The sequence below is a fragment of the Aquarana catesbeiana genome, linkage group LG02 (genome assembly GCF_042186555.1).
Source record: "Aquarana catesbeiana isolate 2022-GZ linkage group LG02, ASM4218655v1, whole genome shotgun sequence".
NCBI lineage: Eukaryota > Metazoa > Chordata > Amphibia > Anura > Ranidae > Aquarana > Aquarana catesbeiana.
Genome location: NC_133325.1, coordinates 322,813,448 through 322,830,309, shown reverse-complemented (window position 1 = coordinate 322,830,309; position 16,862 = coordinate 322,813,448). Strand labels below are relative to the sequence as shown.

The window sequence follows — 16,862 nt, the reverse complement described above, 5'->3', positions numbered from 1 at the left end:
AAATAAAATGTTTGCTTTTGGGTTTAATACCACTTTAATATTTCAACAAATGTATTTTTTAAATGCAAGCAGTGTAAGCGATTTAATTTGACTTGGTATCAGCCTATTGGAATCCACTGTACAGCTTGTACAGCAGAGCTCATAGAGTAGGTAGAACAATCAACAAAAACTAGTCAGGTGTGCTACAGTGCAGTGAACATACTAATAGGAGGAGAACATTGAGTTACTGAGTGATAAGCCAATCAGTGTGCTGCTTTTTCTTTCACTGTCCAGATACAGGGTGGGTGTAGGAACATGTAAGTGAAAGTGAATCGGCAGAAAAAAAGATCAGTTCCCATAGCCTGCTGGACAGGGCTGTGCTATGGGCAAGGCTGTGTAAACTTTAGGACAGAATGGACATAAACACAAATCCTTTAGCAGGTAAAATTAATCTCATATATGTATTTCATCTGCATACTATTTGCCTGGACTTCAACTGTAAATCTGGAGCAATCCACCATTGTTTTTGAAACCTTGTATAAAGAATAGTTAAAGTATATGTGAACCTACTAACGCAAAAGCTCATTGTATTGCAGCAAATTGTATTTTTTGATTCATGACAATTAATTAACAGTTTGTTAAAAATATTTACCTTTTTTGTTTTATTCTGCAGTCAGTTGACCGCATAACCTCATTCATGTTCCTCTATCCCATAGCGGAGGGAGTGTCTGTTTAGCGGGCAGATGGACGGCAAATTATGTCACACACATTATTGTCCCTTCTGTGATCCACGCTCCTACAAGCTGCTCTTGAAAAAGGAAAGCTGTGATTGGCTAATGGTTCTCAGCCACTGTCACAGTCTTATTGCAGTTGTGGCAGAGGACATGGCAGCTAAACTGACTTCAGGCTATACAAGCACACCAGCCACTGGCAGGGCATCTTATATCTCCATAGAAGGAGGCACTGAAAACTGACTACACCAACATGGATCTGCTTCCGTGTTTAGCGTGGTCAGATTGCAAAATAAAAGAAGTCGGACTGGCAGGATCACCAGGTGTTTGACAGCAAACTAAGAAAAAATAGAGAACATGATACCTTTGCAAACAAATAGATGAAAACACAGTCACATATATAAAAACATAGATGTTTGGGGTAACATATACTTAAATATCACATTTACATTGTAATCACTGACGTGTCAACCCATGGCTAATGTAACAGGATCAGGCAAAAGACAATATCGTATTGTTTAAACAGGGTAAACCTGACAATGAGCAATACTCTAGCATTATTAAACATGTAAGGATGCATTTTAATTATTTAATAAATGAAGAAAGATCTTTGATGCCAGGTTGGTGATTTTGTAGAAGAAAAGGGTACTTATTTTTATGATTTTCAGCTGGCAATTACTTCTGTGGTGGGCTGCAACACATGTCTCTGCAAATACAGAAAATGTTTCTAAGAGAAACTACAAATCACCAGCATCATGTGAGCATCACCAGCTACACCGTGTAACCAGTATCGTTTTAAGCTGAGAATTTTGTGACCAGCTGAAAATGCTATCTAAGAAGCCTTATTTAGAAATATATGCTTAACTTGCTATGAAATAGTGACACCACTGTCCATAAGTTTCTATTACCTATCAACAAGAAACCCGCAAACTTAATTTGTGCTGTGTAACTACCCATCATGGCTCTTTGGTGTAATATAATCCATCCTGGGTAATAAGTGTCAATGTAGTGCTATCCAAAGTTAAACAAAAAGATTATACAGTTACTCTTCATTTATAATATATGTTAACGTAGATATAAAAGCACTGAGACTAAAGCAATGTTCAAGCTTTTGCTTAATGTACATTTCACTGAAGTTGTTTCCTTGCCCCTAGCTATGCATTTTTCCCTTCTGTTCATCTCATGAAAGTAAAGTAGCTGCTGCAGGTGTTGCTTGCTGTGCAGTTCAGTCAATGATAGTCTGCAGTGCAGAATATGACATCCCTGACAGCAGGCCATTAGAGGAATCTTTCACTCTGAGTGAAGGACATCATGATTGATCAAAAAGTGAATTAATATTCAGCTATACACCATACACAAAAAACAGAACTGAGCATCGGTATACATACTGGGGTGATGCAGTTTTTAAATAGCATAGATTTCACCTGGTAAAAAATAACATACATTTATTAAACAATTGTCATATTTAAAAAAAAAAAAAATATATATATATATATATATATAATAATTAATTAAATATGTATATAAAAAAAAATAATAATGTGGTGCAAGACGATGACTTGCTGTAACCTATAGCAACCAATCAGAAATAAGCTTTCACCAATACGGCACTACAGTCGTTAAAGCTTTTGCCAAGCAATTATCGCCAATGTGTATGAAATGTGGCATGATTCATTCACAGTGCACTTAGAGGCACTTTCCAGAATGTAAAAGATTTTATCACTGCGTCTGTGCCAAATCTTATTCTACAGTGTTATTGTAATTGTTGCAGTGGGTTATGGCACAACAATTGGAGGATAGACAGTTCTCAGACATCTACCATCAGATATGGTGTTTGATTGGTGCTACCCATTACATAAAAGCATTTTTTTCATTAGAGACCCATCGTCTTCTTTTAAAGCTCATTGTTATGTGGCATGCATACATATAAAAATATACTTTCGTGAGAGTTTTAACATACATTTAAATTAAAATGAAAAAAAAATGGTGTAATGGTTGTGGCCAAAGTTGGCCCATTCCATTATTAGATGTAGAATTACTGAATAATTTCAACTAAACTTTATTAAATCTTGCATTGTCCTATTTTAATTTTTAAAATGTATTTTATTATGAATAGCAAAACATTCTAGGTATATAAGCAAATTCAGGCAAAATAATTCACTCTAAGTAAACTGTGGTGAAGGTAGCTCAGTGCTTCCCACACTGTTTTATTGCTGCCTTGTTAAACACATCACCAACTTGCAGTATGTAAAATTCTAACTTCTTTTCCAAACTTGCCAAACTATTCTGGAATGAGTGTGTTTGTTTTCCTAATGTGCTTCTCACTCCTGAAAAAAAGAGCAAGCTTATTTATTACTTTACCTCTGAAATTACGTCCTTTCCAAGAGCTTGTCAGTATACAAGGCTGTCTTGTGCTCGTCTTCTGCACAAGGTGTTCCTTATATACCTTGTAGCTGTAGGTAGCGTTTGAAAGACTTCAATGGTGTCTAGAGGCACAGGAGGAACACTCATATGAAAGGCACTTTCATAAAAAAAAAAAAAAAAACTTGCTTATGAATACCAGACCCTCCGTAAAAAGTCTGGCTAAGGATCCTAAGGCTGAGGAATCAGGTTTCTGTATACTGTAATAACAAATGCCACATCCTTAACTGGGATTACTAGCAGATGTGCACAAAAGGTATATCTCTCAGTCCTATGCATTTTTTTATTTATTTCAAATTTTTAGTCTAAATGAAATTTCAAATTTGGATTGTTTACTAAAATGTTGTTGGTGCTGCTGTTGGTGACCTTCTTTCACAATTAATTAAATTACAAATGAAAAAAAAAAAAAAAACGTATTATTTGCATTACATTTTTAGAAGGGGTTTCTAATTTCATCAAAGGCAAAAACTAATTTTTATGGTTCTATGGTCACATACTCTTTCACTTTATAACATCAGCATTTTAATTGCAGTAAAAACAATCATTTTTTTGACAATCCAAATTACTTGGAAATCTCCTTTACAGGAAATCCCCTAGTTACAAACATCTGACTTACAAACGAATCCTACTTACAAATGGAGGGAGACAACAGGAAGTGAGAGGAAATCTACCCCTAGGAAGGGAAATTCACTCCTGTAAGAGTTATCATGAGAAAAAGGGGTGTCTACCGGAGCTTTATCACCAATCCTTGTTTCCTTAACAACCCAAAATTTTCAAAATCCAATTGTCTTAGGGACAGAAAGTGAGATGAAATCTTCTGAACAGGGGCACAGACAGCAAAACAAACGTTACAGGGGTGTTAACCCTTCCATATGCTATCCAAAAAACGTAAAAATTATTGTTTGGGCTGAAGCTACAGTTAAAAAATGTACCTGACTTACAAACAAATTCAACTTAAGAACAAACCTACAGACCCTAACTTGTTTGTAACCCCCGGGACTGCCTGTATATTGTGCTGCCTGTCTGTTGGCCATCTCTTTCCAGAACTTCCTGGATTTACTGCATGCTTTGTAGCTTCTCCTCTACAGCATATAAACATATAAGCCAATATATGAGTAGAAAATAATTTTTTTAACTCATATTTCTCAATAAAATTTACACATTTAAAATGAATCAGCAGGAGTAATAGGTATAGTGGGTATAGAAAAGAATCACACCCTTTACAATATTCACATTTTGTTGCTTTGCAGCCTGAAATAAAGACAAGCACAATTTTTGTTTTATTAAGCTGTATTTAAGCTGTATTTACAACAATTAAGTGAAAGATAACACCAACATGTCAGAAAAAAAAAATTCAAAAACAGAATCACAGAGTTGGAAAAAGGAACCCCCACCTCCTAAAATTGACTTGTAAACTCAATCAGGTGTAGCTAATCACCTTATCAGTGGCTTGCAAAGCCATTTGACTTTCTACTGTGATCAGCTGTGGTCATTTTGATTATCTCAGCATGAAAATAACTTTCCTGGAAACTTTCAGTCCCTGGTAGTGCAACTGAAGCAAACAATCAACTATGGGTGGCAAGGCACTGTCAAAAGATCTCTGGGATAAAGTTGTGGACAGGCACAAGTCAGGAGAGGGATACAAAAAAATGTAAAGGCTTTATCAATGCCTAGAAACACAGTGAAGTCTATTATTAAGAAGTGGAAGGTATTTGGTACAACACAGACCCTTCCTGGATCAGGACATCATTCCAAACTGGATGAACAAGCCAGGAGGGAACTGGTAAGAGAGGCTACCAAGAGGCCTACAGAGGCCAACTCTGAAGCAGTTGCAGGAATTTATGACAAAGAGTGGTCATTGTGTGCATGTGACAACAATATCACAAATTCTCCACAAATGTGGCTTGTATGGGAGGTTTGCAAGAAAAAAAACACTCCTCAAGAAAGGCTACATGCAGTCACAACTAAGCTTTGCCAAAACGCACCTTGTAGATTCTGAGGCCACATGGAAAAAGGTGTTAGAGTCAGATGAGACTAAAATTAAATTATTTGGCATTAACGCCAAACGATATGTCTGGCAGAAACCTTGTAAACGTTGCTTTGTCCCAGAGTGTCTCCATACTGCCGTGCTCCAGACTTACCATTCTCCCAAGGCAGCTGGCCACCCTGGGAAGAATCAACTTATTTGGGCCATTTCCCAACAGTTCTAGTGGCCTAGTCTACGTGCTGATGTAACTGCCTTCATAGCTGCCTGTTCCGTGTGTGCTCAGAGTAAGACTCCACGACACCTTCCTCCTACAACCCATACCCAAAGGAGAGAGGCCCTGGACCCACCTGTCTATGGATTTCATTGTGGAGTTGCCCAACTCCCAAGGAAACACGGTTATCCTTATGGTGGTTGACCAGTTCTCAAAGATGTGTCATTGTATTCCACTTTAAAAAGTTGCCCACTTCTAAGGAACTGGCTTCCATTTTTGCTCGGGGGATCTTTCGCTTACATGGGCTACCCAAGGTGATTGTCTCAGACAGGGGTAGTCAGTTTGTGTCCCTCTTCTGGCGAGCCTTTTGTGCACAGCTGGGAATTCAGCTTGCTTTCTCCTCTGCGTATCACCCGCAGTCTAATGGGGCAGCAAAATGAGCCAATCAGTCCTTGGAACCATTCCTACGTTTCTATATTTCTGACCATCACAACAACTGGTCAGACCTATTACCATGGGCAGAGTTTGCTCACAACAGTGCCTTGGGTTCTGCTTCCCGATTTTCTCAGTTTATGGCAAATTATGGTTTCCAACCTTCCATGTTGCCTGACTCATTTGTTCCGCAGGGTATTCCTGCGCTAGAGGAGCATCTCCGTGGTCTTCGTTCCACTTGGGCACAAGTCCAGGAGGCTTTGCGTCATGCTAATGATAGGTACAGACTCCATGCTGACCGCAGATGCCTGCCTGCGCCTTCCTACCAGATTGGGGACAGGGTCTGGCTGTCATCTCCCAACCTCCAACTTCGTGTTCCCTCACTGAAGTTCGCACCTCGGTTTATTGGGCCTTTCCGTATCCTTCGCAGGATTAACCCTAGTGGCTAACGCGTTGAACCTTCCTCCTAGTATGCGCATCTCTAATGTGTTTCATGTCTCCTTATTGAAACCGTTGGTCTGTAACCGCTTTACCACCTCAGTGCCACATCCTCACCCTATACAGGTTGAGAATCATGAGGAGTATGAGGTACAATCCATTGTTGACTCCCGTAGGTTCAGTGGACGCATACAGTACCTGGTGCATTGGAAGTGGTACGGTCCGGAGGAACGCTCCTGGGTCTCATCCTCGGACGTACATGCCCCTGCCCTCCTCCATGATTTCCATAGACATTTTCCCCTCAAGCCCGGTGGTCCTCCAAGGGGGAGGGGTCGTTGAGGAGGGGGTACTGTCAGGGCTGGCTCAGCCCTTCCTTCTCTGAGCTTGCCGCTCAGCTGTTGGCTAATTGCCAGCTCTCTTCTCTCTCCACAGTTAACCAGCTGTTGTGGATCTGCTCGTCAGTCCTGCCTACTTAAAGACGTCCAGCTCACGTCTTTCCTGCCTTCGCCTTGGTCACATCACAAGAAACCATCTCCTGCATTCCTGTTTAAAGACTGGCTTGCTGACATCCCTTCTGGCTCCCTTTCCTGCTTGCTGTTCCTCCACTTGGATCCCTGACTTCTGGCCTGGCTGATTACCAGATCTGGTTACTGAACTCTGGCTTGGCTGACTACCCGATCTGGTTACTGGACTCTGGCTATGCTTTGACTACGCTTACTCTATTTACCTTTTTATTTTTATTAATAAACAAGTGTGATTTAACTGTACTTCTGTCTCGTTCTGGTTCATGGTTTCTGACAGAAACATGCTTTGGGGCTGTTTCTTTGCTAAAGGTACAGGCCGACTTTGCCACATTGAGGGGCCAATGAAGAGGGCCATGTATTGTAAAATCTTGGATGAGAATCTTCTTCCCTCAGCTGAAGATGATTTGTGGATGGGGCTCCCAGCACGACAATAACTCAAAAAATACCGTCAAGGCAAAAAAGGAGTGGCTCAAGAAGAGGCACATGGAGGTCATGGAGTAGCCTAACCAGTCTCCAGACCTTAATCCTATAGACAATTTATAGAAGGGGAATGAAACTTCGAGTTGCCAAGTGACAGCTAAGAAACCTTAAGGATGTAGGGAAGATCTGTAAAAAGAATGGACCAAAATCTCTCCTGAGATGTGTGCAAACCTGGTCACCAACTACAAGATATATTATACCTCTGTGCTTGCCAACAAGGGTTTCTCCACTGTAGGAATAGTGGCAGTATACTGGTAATGGATGATTCTGGCACATTGCCATGCACACTAGTGCAAGCAGTGCGAACGGGTGTACCCAGGTCCGCAACGGTGCTGACATGCGCAATGATGCTTATTGGCGAACGCATGTACAGACAATGTGACAGATGCGGCCACTTACTGGCCTATATAAGACTGCTGCTGAGCCCATCACATTGCTGGATTGTCATCAGCCTTCCCATGTTCCTGAGCCAAGGCATATTCTACTTGGATTTCCTGTTGTGACCCGGCTTGCTCCTGACCTGTCTGATATGCTCTCCTGGTTTGACCCCCTGGCTTGCTTTACCGACTTTGCTGCTATCTCCAGTGTCTGATCCTGGCTTGCATCATGGACTTTGCTACTGTTACCTGTTCCTGCTACCTGCCTCTTCCTCCTGTCGGATCTACAGTGTTTGACCCCCAGCCAGACTTCCACTACCGTCTCTTGCACACACCATTGCGATGTGTTACTGAGAATTCCTAGAGACTTTGGCCCAGTTGTGTATCCTGCATTATCCGGTATACTTCAGGTGACCACCAGCTCTACTCTCCTGTACCCATCTGGCAACCTGTGCTTCTTTGGGTCCTACACCTTCTGTACCATCTTCAGGGGTGTTCTGCACTTAGACGCAAGGGGAGCCCTCTTGGCACTTCGGCCTCCGACTAGGAACGTTCTGCAGTTTTTTTTTTAGAAATGCACCTATAGGGTTCATTAAACCATATGTGTTTACCTTCTCAACTGGTCAATACATAGACTCTGTCTCAGCACTTTAATAGCTCCTTAACATAAATTTATAGCATAATAGTAATTCCTGGCTGGAAAGGCTTATACAAACCCAATATGTTACAATCCTGATTGGTGTTGCTGTGTCCAACGACCGCTCACATATTGTACACAATGAACAGTTCTGTTAAATTCATAACTGATGTTTTTATTTTATACAAGTGGTCTGTCCATAAAGCTATATGCAACACACAGCCCCGAAGGGAGTATATATCCGAAATGCAGCCCTTGTCACATCTGAAAAAAAAAAAAGATTCTGAGTATTTAAACAAGCCTGCTGATGATTAAATATTATTATTAGGTCATCTGGAGACTTTTTTCAACTTTCCTGAAACTTTACAACAACCCCAAGAAAGAAACCAGTTTAAACAAGAGTAAAGTTATTGACATCTAAAGAATGCAGTCGGCTTGCAGTGGGAGATCTGAAACAAATTGACCCTTAGAGAAGATGACATCATTGGTCATAAACCTCTGTCAAATGTTTCATAGATAATTTCATTATTTACATAGTCACTTGCGTTAAAAGGGCTTTTTGCCTTAGGAAACCAGGGTTATTCAAAGGTTGCGGTTGCGGTTCCACAGACAAAGCAAAAAAAAAGAAACACATTTTTCAGCATAAGGTTTGTATCTCTTTATATATATATAGATATATATTAGGGCTGCGGAAATTAATGATTAATTCCTCGATTAATGGTTCATTTTTTTGATCGATCAAAATTTTTTTGATCGGTAGGCTGCCTGCCCTGGGGCCGCTTTGGGTCAAGCTGTGGCTGCAGTGCAGCGCAGCGCTCCGCTCCCTCCTCCTCCTCCTCCACTATATGTCATACACAGTCTGTGGGCATCTCCCGCTGTGTGTCTCCGAGCTGAGTGTGAAAACTTTGGCCTCGCTGTGAGAAAAGTCCCGCCCTCCTCCTAGATCAGCTCATGTGATAGACGCAGTGTTATGTCTATGTATATGTAAATTGCTGCGTAAATTTACAGCTCTATATAAGTATCTGAAATAATAATATTAGAAATTGTTCCATAGATTGTTGATCAAGAAGTATCCAATTGTCCTAAGGGATCAATAACCAAATATATTAATAAAGGGTCTCCCAAATTATGCACTCAACCCCAACGCCATGTCTTAGGGGTTCAGAAAAATAACTTTCACCCTGTGGCAGCTAATCAGACTGTTAGGCTATTTTTGCCTTTCTCTGAAGCTCTATTTCTTTATTTATTAAAGATATTTATATAGCCCTGACAATTAACAGTCCCTGCTGTCAAGGAGCTTACAGTCTAAGGTCCCTCTCTCACTTGCATACTTACACACACATACTAGGACTGTATTGGACAGAAGGCAATATACCTACTAGCATGTATTTGAAGTTTTGGAGGAAACTAACAAAAGCACAGGAAGAACATACAAACTCCATGCATATCATGCCCTGGCCAGGATTTGAACAGGTCTATGGTTCAGTGGATACAGGTTTAAATACATTTTGTCTATCAGTTAAATCTAATGGACATAGAGTTTGTCCTTTGTCAACCTGCCTAACTATATAATTATGTAACCTATGATTTCCTGTAGTGCCTAGTGTTCGTTAAAGTGGTATTAAATGCAAAAGCAAACATTAATTATTTTGCAGCTCACCAATTCTTTGATGTGATGGCTGCATTGGTTTTCTTTTTTAGGCTTAATTTAATTTATTTTCACCTGCAGATCTAGCCAGTAAGGCTGTTGTTTTTCAAAAGAACAAGCTCTTCTGCAAATGATGAAGTTACACCATTGTGGCAAACCATTTACCATTGACAGGAGTGCATAAAAAGATCAGCGTTTCTCTCTGGAGAAGAGACGCTTGAGAGGGGATATAATTTCAATTTACAAATACCGTACTAGTGACCCCACAATAGGGATACAACTTTTTTGCGGAAGGGAGTTTAACAAGACTCGTGGCCACTCATTAAAATGAGAAGAAAAGAGGTTTAACCTTAAACTGCGTAGAGGGTTCTTTACTGTAAGAGCGGCAAGGATGTGGAATTTTTTACTTCCACAGGCGGTGGTCTCAGCGGGGGGCATCGATAGTTTTAAAAAACTATTAAGCACCTGCATGACCGCAACATACAGGGATATACAAGGTAATACTGACACATAATCACACACATAGGTTGGACTTGATGGACTTGTGTCTTTTTTCAACCTCACCTACCATGTAAATATGTAGCTTTTATTTATTCGTGTAAAACCTTCATACCAAATGAAAAAACTGTTTCCGTAACTGCTTGTGTAAATGCAGTGTGAGCTGGAGTTTGGCTTGAATTTATAGTGTATCTAAATCTGCTAATACATCTAACACTCCCCTCCCCCAAGACTGACAATACTGCTGTCCAAAGTTGCCCCTGTGCTCGTCAATTTTTTTTTGTCCCCAACCCAGGGCTACCTATTGACTTCACGTCTTGAGATTTCAGAGGTAGTAAGCAACAACATGAAAATAAATATTAGGCTCACTGCATGCATTCAGTGGGTATTTTGTAAGAGACAATGGGGTTGATTTACGAAAGACAAAAAGACTGTGCACTTTGTAATGTGCAGTTGCGCTCTGCACTTGCAGTTGCTCCAGAGAGGTAAAGCTTCACTCTGCAAAAAGTACCCAATCATGTGCAAGGAAAATGATAAAACTGCATTTTTGCTTGCACGTGATTGGATGATGGAAGTCAGCAGAGCTTTTTTTCATTTACTAAGCTCTGGAGCAACTGCTCTTGCAGAGTGCAACTGCACTTTGAAAAGTACACTGTCTATTTGCCTTTAGTAAATTAACCCCAATGTCACTTTGCCCATGCAAGACAACAATTTTTGGTCCCCAAGATCCCTATATACTAAATTACCTGCACTCCCTCGCAGCTTCTTGCTCTTCCACAGCCAACAAGAATACCCAGGGCTTCCATGTATGAAGCATAATGTGACCTGCTCCCCTGTGATGCGTTATCACATGACTCGAGAAGTAACATTACTGCGCCTTTGTGTCGCCCACATAGGTAGTCTCAACTCTGGCTGCAGAGGATCAGGGAACTGTGAGGAAGCACAGGTAATGTGAGTATAAGGACAAGGTGACAGTGTCTCTTTGAACATGACAGTTCCAGAATAAAACTTATACAAGGAATGCAGGAGATATATGGGTCAAACAGTGGTATAATAATAATAGTTTGAAATGGATCTTTATTTGTTCATAGTTTTTTTTTTTTTAATGGAACATTTAGAAATGTAAATTTAATAAAATACAAGTTAATTTTACATCTTAAAAATTACAATTTCATATTCAATGTCATTTAAATAATTTGATAATTACTTTGTCTTTATTAAAATGACAATGAGCAGTTCTAGTGCTGAAACATTCCTGCCCCGTCATCTATTTTGGCATGAAAGTGAATACTGAAAAAGGAAAGGCAATTTTTAAAAGCATTAAAGTATATGTAAAGCTGAAACTTTTTAAACAATTTTGGATGGTAGTGATTGGTTAAAACCCCTGTCAGATTGGGGAGATTTTTCCTCACTTCCTGTCATATAAACAGATCAGTAAGTAAGGAGAATCTCCTCTTAGACAGTTGTAACTGGAACAAATGAAATTGAATAAAATTAATAAAATACAGCGCTCGCAGTAATTTATCAATAAATACAATTCATAAGTGAGTGTCCCCACTCACCGGATGGAATGGACCCCCAGCTTTTCAGTCTAGGGGTCGTTCAGGCTTAGAGTGTTGGCCAGGGATGGCAAATTCACATCAGGATACCAGGAAGATCTCGAATGCTCATGACAATCAAGCGTGGATCATAGTGCCCAAAAGTACATAAAGGAAGGGGACTATAGTGAAGTACTGCTTGGTAAAGGTATTTATTGCGCAGATAAAAGAGGTACTTATGTAGGTTAAAACAAGCATGGGTTTAGCAAAGGATTGCAATGGGAAGTGCCGCTGCTGGTGTGCATTCCACCAAAATCCGAAAGTGACATTGTGTGGATTTGAAACCGGAAATTGCATCAACACGTTTCGCCCTCCCACAGGGCGTCATCAAGGACCTCATTTCCGATTAGAAGAGCCGTCCTTATATACAAGGAATGGTCACCTCCCCCTTAGTCGGCCAATCAAATAACGCATATCGGTCATTTTGTTGGTTGGCAAACATGTCTCATCGACCATAGTTTGATTCCCATAAGAGAGACTGGAAAAATGAAAAGTGAAGTAAATTTACAGATAGGGTATAAATGACATAAAGGAAAAATCCATTATGACTAAAAATTACCAATTTGCCAGAAAACAATTGACGTCAAGTTCGATATTTAACCCCAATGGACTCATTGCTCTATGAAGATGAATCCACTGGATCTCGTTTCAAGAGATGGCTGTCACGGACCTGGCCGGGACGGAGGCTGTTGGAGAGGACTGTATGCAAGCCTGTTGCCCACCGATTATGGGCCCTAGCATTTGGGGGAATGGTGCTCTCTGTGAGCTGTATGCCTGGGGACCCTGGGGTTGATGTTACTATGGATTCAGCTCCATGTCCCCCCAAAACACACAGACTCTGGAACCCTTTATATGCCATATTAGAATGGTGACTGATTTATACCATTGGGACTCGTACTGTTAAATGCTAATGTCATCAATTCTGCTATAATGTGTTTAGTGTGGCTCTAAGAGTCTTTTCACCCATTGTTGTTTATGTTAATTGAGAGAGCTGATCACATTAGCCACCAGCACTGGCTAATAGACGAATGGTCTGGGCTGAGGAGGGGGGAGATTGTTGTTTGTATTGTTAGTTGTAATTAGCTCCAGCTATTGTGTTTATATTAATGTGTGCTCGGTGCCTACAAGTCTGTCATCTGGTCTGGGTACATTTTGTAGTAAATTAGCTCATGTTAATTAGGTTAGCTTTCAGTCATCCCTGCTGTATAAATGTCTGTGAAATCTCAAAATAAAAGGCAGTTCTGATGTACTCCAAGACTGGTGTTGTCTAGTTCTTGGGGTTCCTATAGCCAGATCCATTGGACTCGTGTTCCAGAACTTAGGAAGCGGTATATGACGGAAGCACTCAAGCGGAGTGTGGGGCGTTCCGTGACATTGGTGGCAAGCAGCGGGAAAGCTTCCTGAAGTCTGGGACATCCAAACCTCCAACTGGATCCAAGATCAGCATAGCAGACTTCAGTCACCCCAGCGGAGATATGGACCTGGCATCAGAATTCCCGGGGCTGCTGCGGATCATCCTTTCAACGCACACCAGGACTGTGTCTGAGGATGAATACCTGGAGCTCAGGCAGCTGATTCGGGTGGAGCTCTGGATTGCAGCCCTCCGTCTCGCTGGTATAAAACAGGGGAAGTGCTTTCCAACCCAAGAGCAACGGGCCAGTGACCAACGGGCATTGCGGATGGCATTCCTGGGAGAGCAGCCCCAGGAGCAATGGGTGACTGAGTTGGACAGGTTGGTCCAACAGGAGATAGAGCTGGACAATCGATATCGGGCTCTGCAATGGCACGCAGAGGAGGGATATTTAGGGGAGACAACAGAATGCTCTCCGGAGGGATATGACTTTGGCGGCCCTGGATTGCTGTGGGAGAACCTTACAGATCTTTTTATGTTTGGCGATGAAGGGGAACCTGACCTTGAGGACATGAGAGACTATAGAGAGTCTATGCTCGGTCTTGCAGGGGTCTCAGAGCTCAAACCTGATCTGGACCATTTGCTAAGGAAGGAACAGCATCTGGAAAGGGCATACAGGAAACTGCTAGAACAAGTTCAGCAGCATGCCAGAGAATCGGCAGTGGAAAATCCGGAGATTGCCGTCCCCAAACCTGAAGTGCTGACAACAGGGCAGAGCTCTGCTAACCTCTGTCCAGAAATGATAACATCTTCTGGGTTCCATGGACAGGAGATGGTGAACCCCTATTCCCCGACATCAGTTGCAGAGACATGGGATTTGATAGACTTTTCTGCTGAGGAAGAACAACCTGATGAGCCTCGAGCAGAAGAGCTGCTATCAGGGCCAAAGTTCACTGTGTTCTGCCCAGCACCAACAGTGGCTTCGGCCTTCCTGAGAGAAGAGGTAGTCGGCCTTTCTCCCACAACACTGACAGGGACATGTGATTTTCTGCCAGCAGCATCTATGGAGTTAAAACAAACTTCTCCAGCTGAAGATCTGGTAACTGAACAGAGGGTCCAAGACCTCTGTCCCACACTTTTACCACTTCCAGAGACTGGGGATTTAATAGACATTTCTGTAGAGGAGGAACCACCTAGCAAACCCCCAGCAGAAGTGCTGGCAACCGGACAGAGGGTCCAAGACCTCTGCCCCACATCTGCAGCAATTGTGGAGGCTCAGGGTGAGAAGATGGCAATCACTTCCCAGCAGCAGATACAGGGGGAGAAGGGAGAGGAGGTGTGTGTTGTCCCTCCCCAACAGTTGGCCAGGGTGGAGGAAGTGGGCTTTCCTCCCCAGCAAAGATCCGTGTACCTGGGAGACAGTACCATCGACATGTCGTCCCAGCAGCCAGATGAGGGAATGGAAAAGGAAGCAGCCGGCTCACCTCCCCAATGGCAGCTACACAGTTTGGGAGGGGAGGAAGCCAGCTGCCTGCCCCAACAGTTAGCTGGAGCAGAGGATGCGGAGTCCCCAGCAGAAGTGCTGGCAACAGGGCAGAGTGCTACCAACCTCTGCCCAGCACCAGCAACAACTACAGAGTTCCAGGGAGGCGGGGCAGTCGGCCTCCCTCTCCAACAGTTAGCCGGAACAGATGGTGTGGAGTTTCCAGCAGAAGGGCTGGCAACAGGGCCGAGGACTGCTGGACTCTGCCCTCAACTAACAGAGGATGGATTTCCTGTGAAGGTGGATGGGACTTCAGTCTCCACCTGTATACCCCAGGGATGCTGGGCAGTGGGCCCCGATCCCCAACAGCATGACAGAGAGGTTGGCTGGGTGAGTGATACTCTGTTTGGAATAATTTATTTGGGGTACGGTGTGGGTACAGGCAGTAGAGGACTGGAGCTGTTTACTAACTTCGGAGTCAACCCGTCTGGGGTCTCCTCCTGTGTTAGTCTCCTGCCGAAAGGGGAGAAATGTCACGGACCTGGCCGGGACGGAGGCTGTTGGAGAGGACTGTATGCAAGCCTGTTGCCCACCGATTATGGGCCCTAGCATTTGGGGGAATGGTGCTCTCTGTGAGCTGTATGCCTGGGGACCCTGGGGTTGATGTTACTATGGATTCAGCTCCATGTCCCCCCAAAACACACAGACTCTGGAACCCTTTATATGCCATATTAGAATGGTAACTGATTTATACCATTGGGACTCGTACTGTTAAATGCTAATGTCATCAATTCTGCTATAATGTGTTTAGTGTGGCTCTAAGAGTCTTTTCACCCATTGTTGTTTATGTTAATTGAGAGAGCTGATCACATTAGCCACCAGCACTGGCTAATAGACGAATGGTCTGGGCTGAGGAGGGGGGAGATTGTTGTTTGTATTGTTAGTTGTAATTAGCTCCAGCTATTGTGTTTATATTAATGTGTGCTCGGTGCCTACAAGTCTGTCATCTGGTCTGGGTACATTTTGTAGTAAATTAGCTCATGTTAATTAGGTTAGCTTTCAGTCATCCCTGCTGTATAAATGTCTGTGAAATCTCAAAATAAAAGGCAGTTCTGATGTACTCCAAGACTGGTGTTGTCTAGTTCTTGGGGTTCCTATAGCCAGATCCATTGGACTCGTGTTCCAGAACTTAGGAAGCGGTATATGACGGAAGCACTCAAGCGGAGTGTGGGGCGTTCCGTGACAATGGCCCTCTTGAGGTTACCTCCTCTCCAATGACCCTCAATCTTGTCTATGCCACAGAATGTCAAACCACTCGCATGGTGGAGTCTAAAGTAGTTAGACAGACTGTGGTGCTTATAACCTTTCCTAATTCTGTTAACATGTTTGTAAAGTCTTACTCCTAATTTCCTAGTGGTTCTGCCCACGTATTGCAACCCACATGGACATGTTAGAAGGTATGTTTCATGCGTGGTCCCACACTTAATGAACTTCCTGATTTTGTGGGACTCAACAGAGGTATGAGAGGTGAAATGTGTGGTCTTCCTTATCCTGTGTCTGGAAGTCCAACACATCACACACCTTCCTCAGCTAAAAAAAAAAAAACACTTGATCCAAGAACGTACACATCTTCTTGGGTGGGTCTATCACATTGGGTGCTAATTTTAAACGTAAAGTGGGGGCTTAGTGTAGATGAACTGTGGTTTTGCTGGTAGAATTTTATTTAGATCCACATCTTTCAAAAGTAGAGGCCGATGTTTGTGGATAATTTTTTCTATCTGTTTATGTTAGCGTGTGAAACCAGTCATAAAAGCAACTCCAAAGTCCTTTTTATTGGCCTCTTTCTTTTTAAACAAATCCTGTCTCTTCATTTCACCTACCACTAACTTGGTTATAGCTAGATCCTTGGAGCGGTAACCTTGTTCCTCAGATCTATCAAGTAAAATCTTGGCCTGTATTTCGTAGTCATCTTTCTTGATGCAATTGCGCTTTACTTACATGAATTGGCTTTTGGGAATTGCACTCAACCATCTAGGATGGTGACAACTTCCCAATGGGATGTAGCCA

General features: G+C 42.3%; 1 protein-coding gene across 1 annotated transcript in view; it reads right to left on the bottom strand.

Annotated features, from left to right (window-relative positions):
- The window catches only part of ECRG4 (ECRG4 augurin precursor), a 46,841-nt gene extending 43,599 nt beyond the window's left edge, over nucleotides 1–3,242 (bottom strand). The window contains exon 1 of the mRNA XM_073614790.1: nucleotides 3,072–3,242. The gene's annotated coding sequence lies outside the window, so the exon portion shown is untranslated. The remainder of the gene's footprint in view (nucleotides 1–3,071) is intronic.
- Between the last annotated feature and the right edge of the window lie 13,620 nt (nucleotides 3,243–16,862).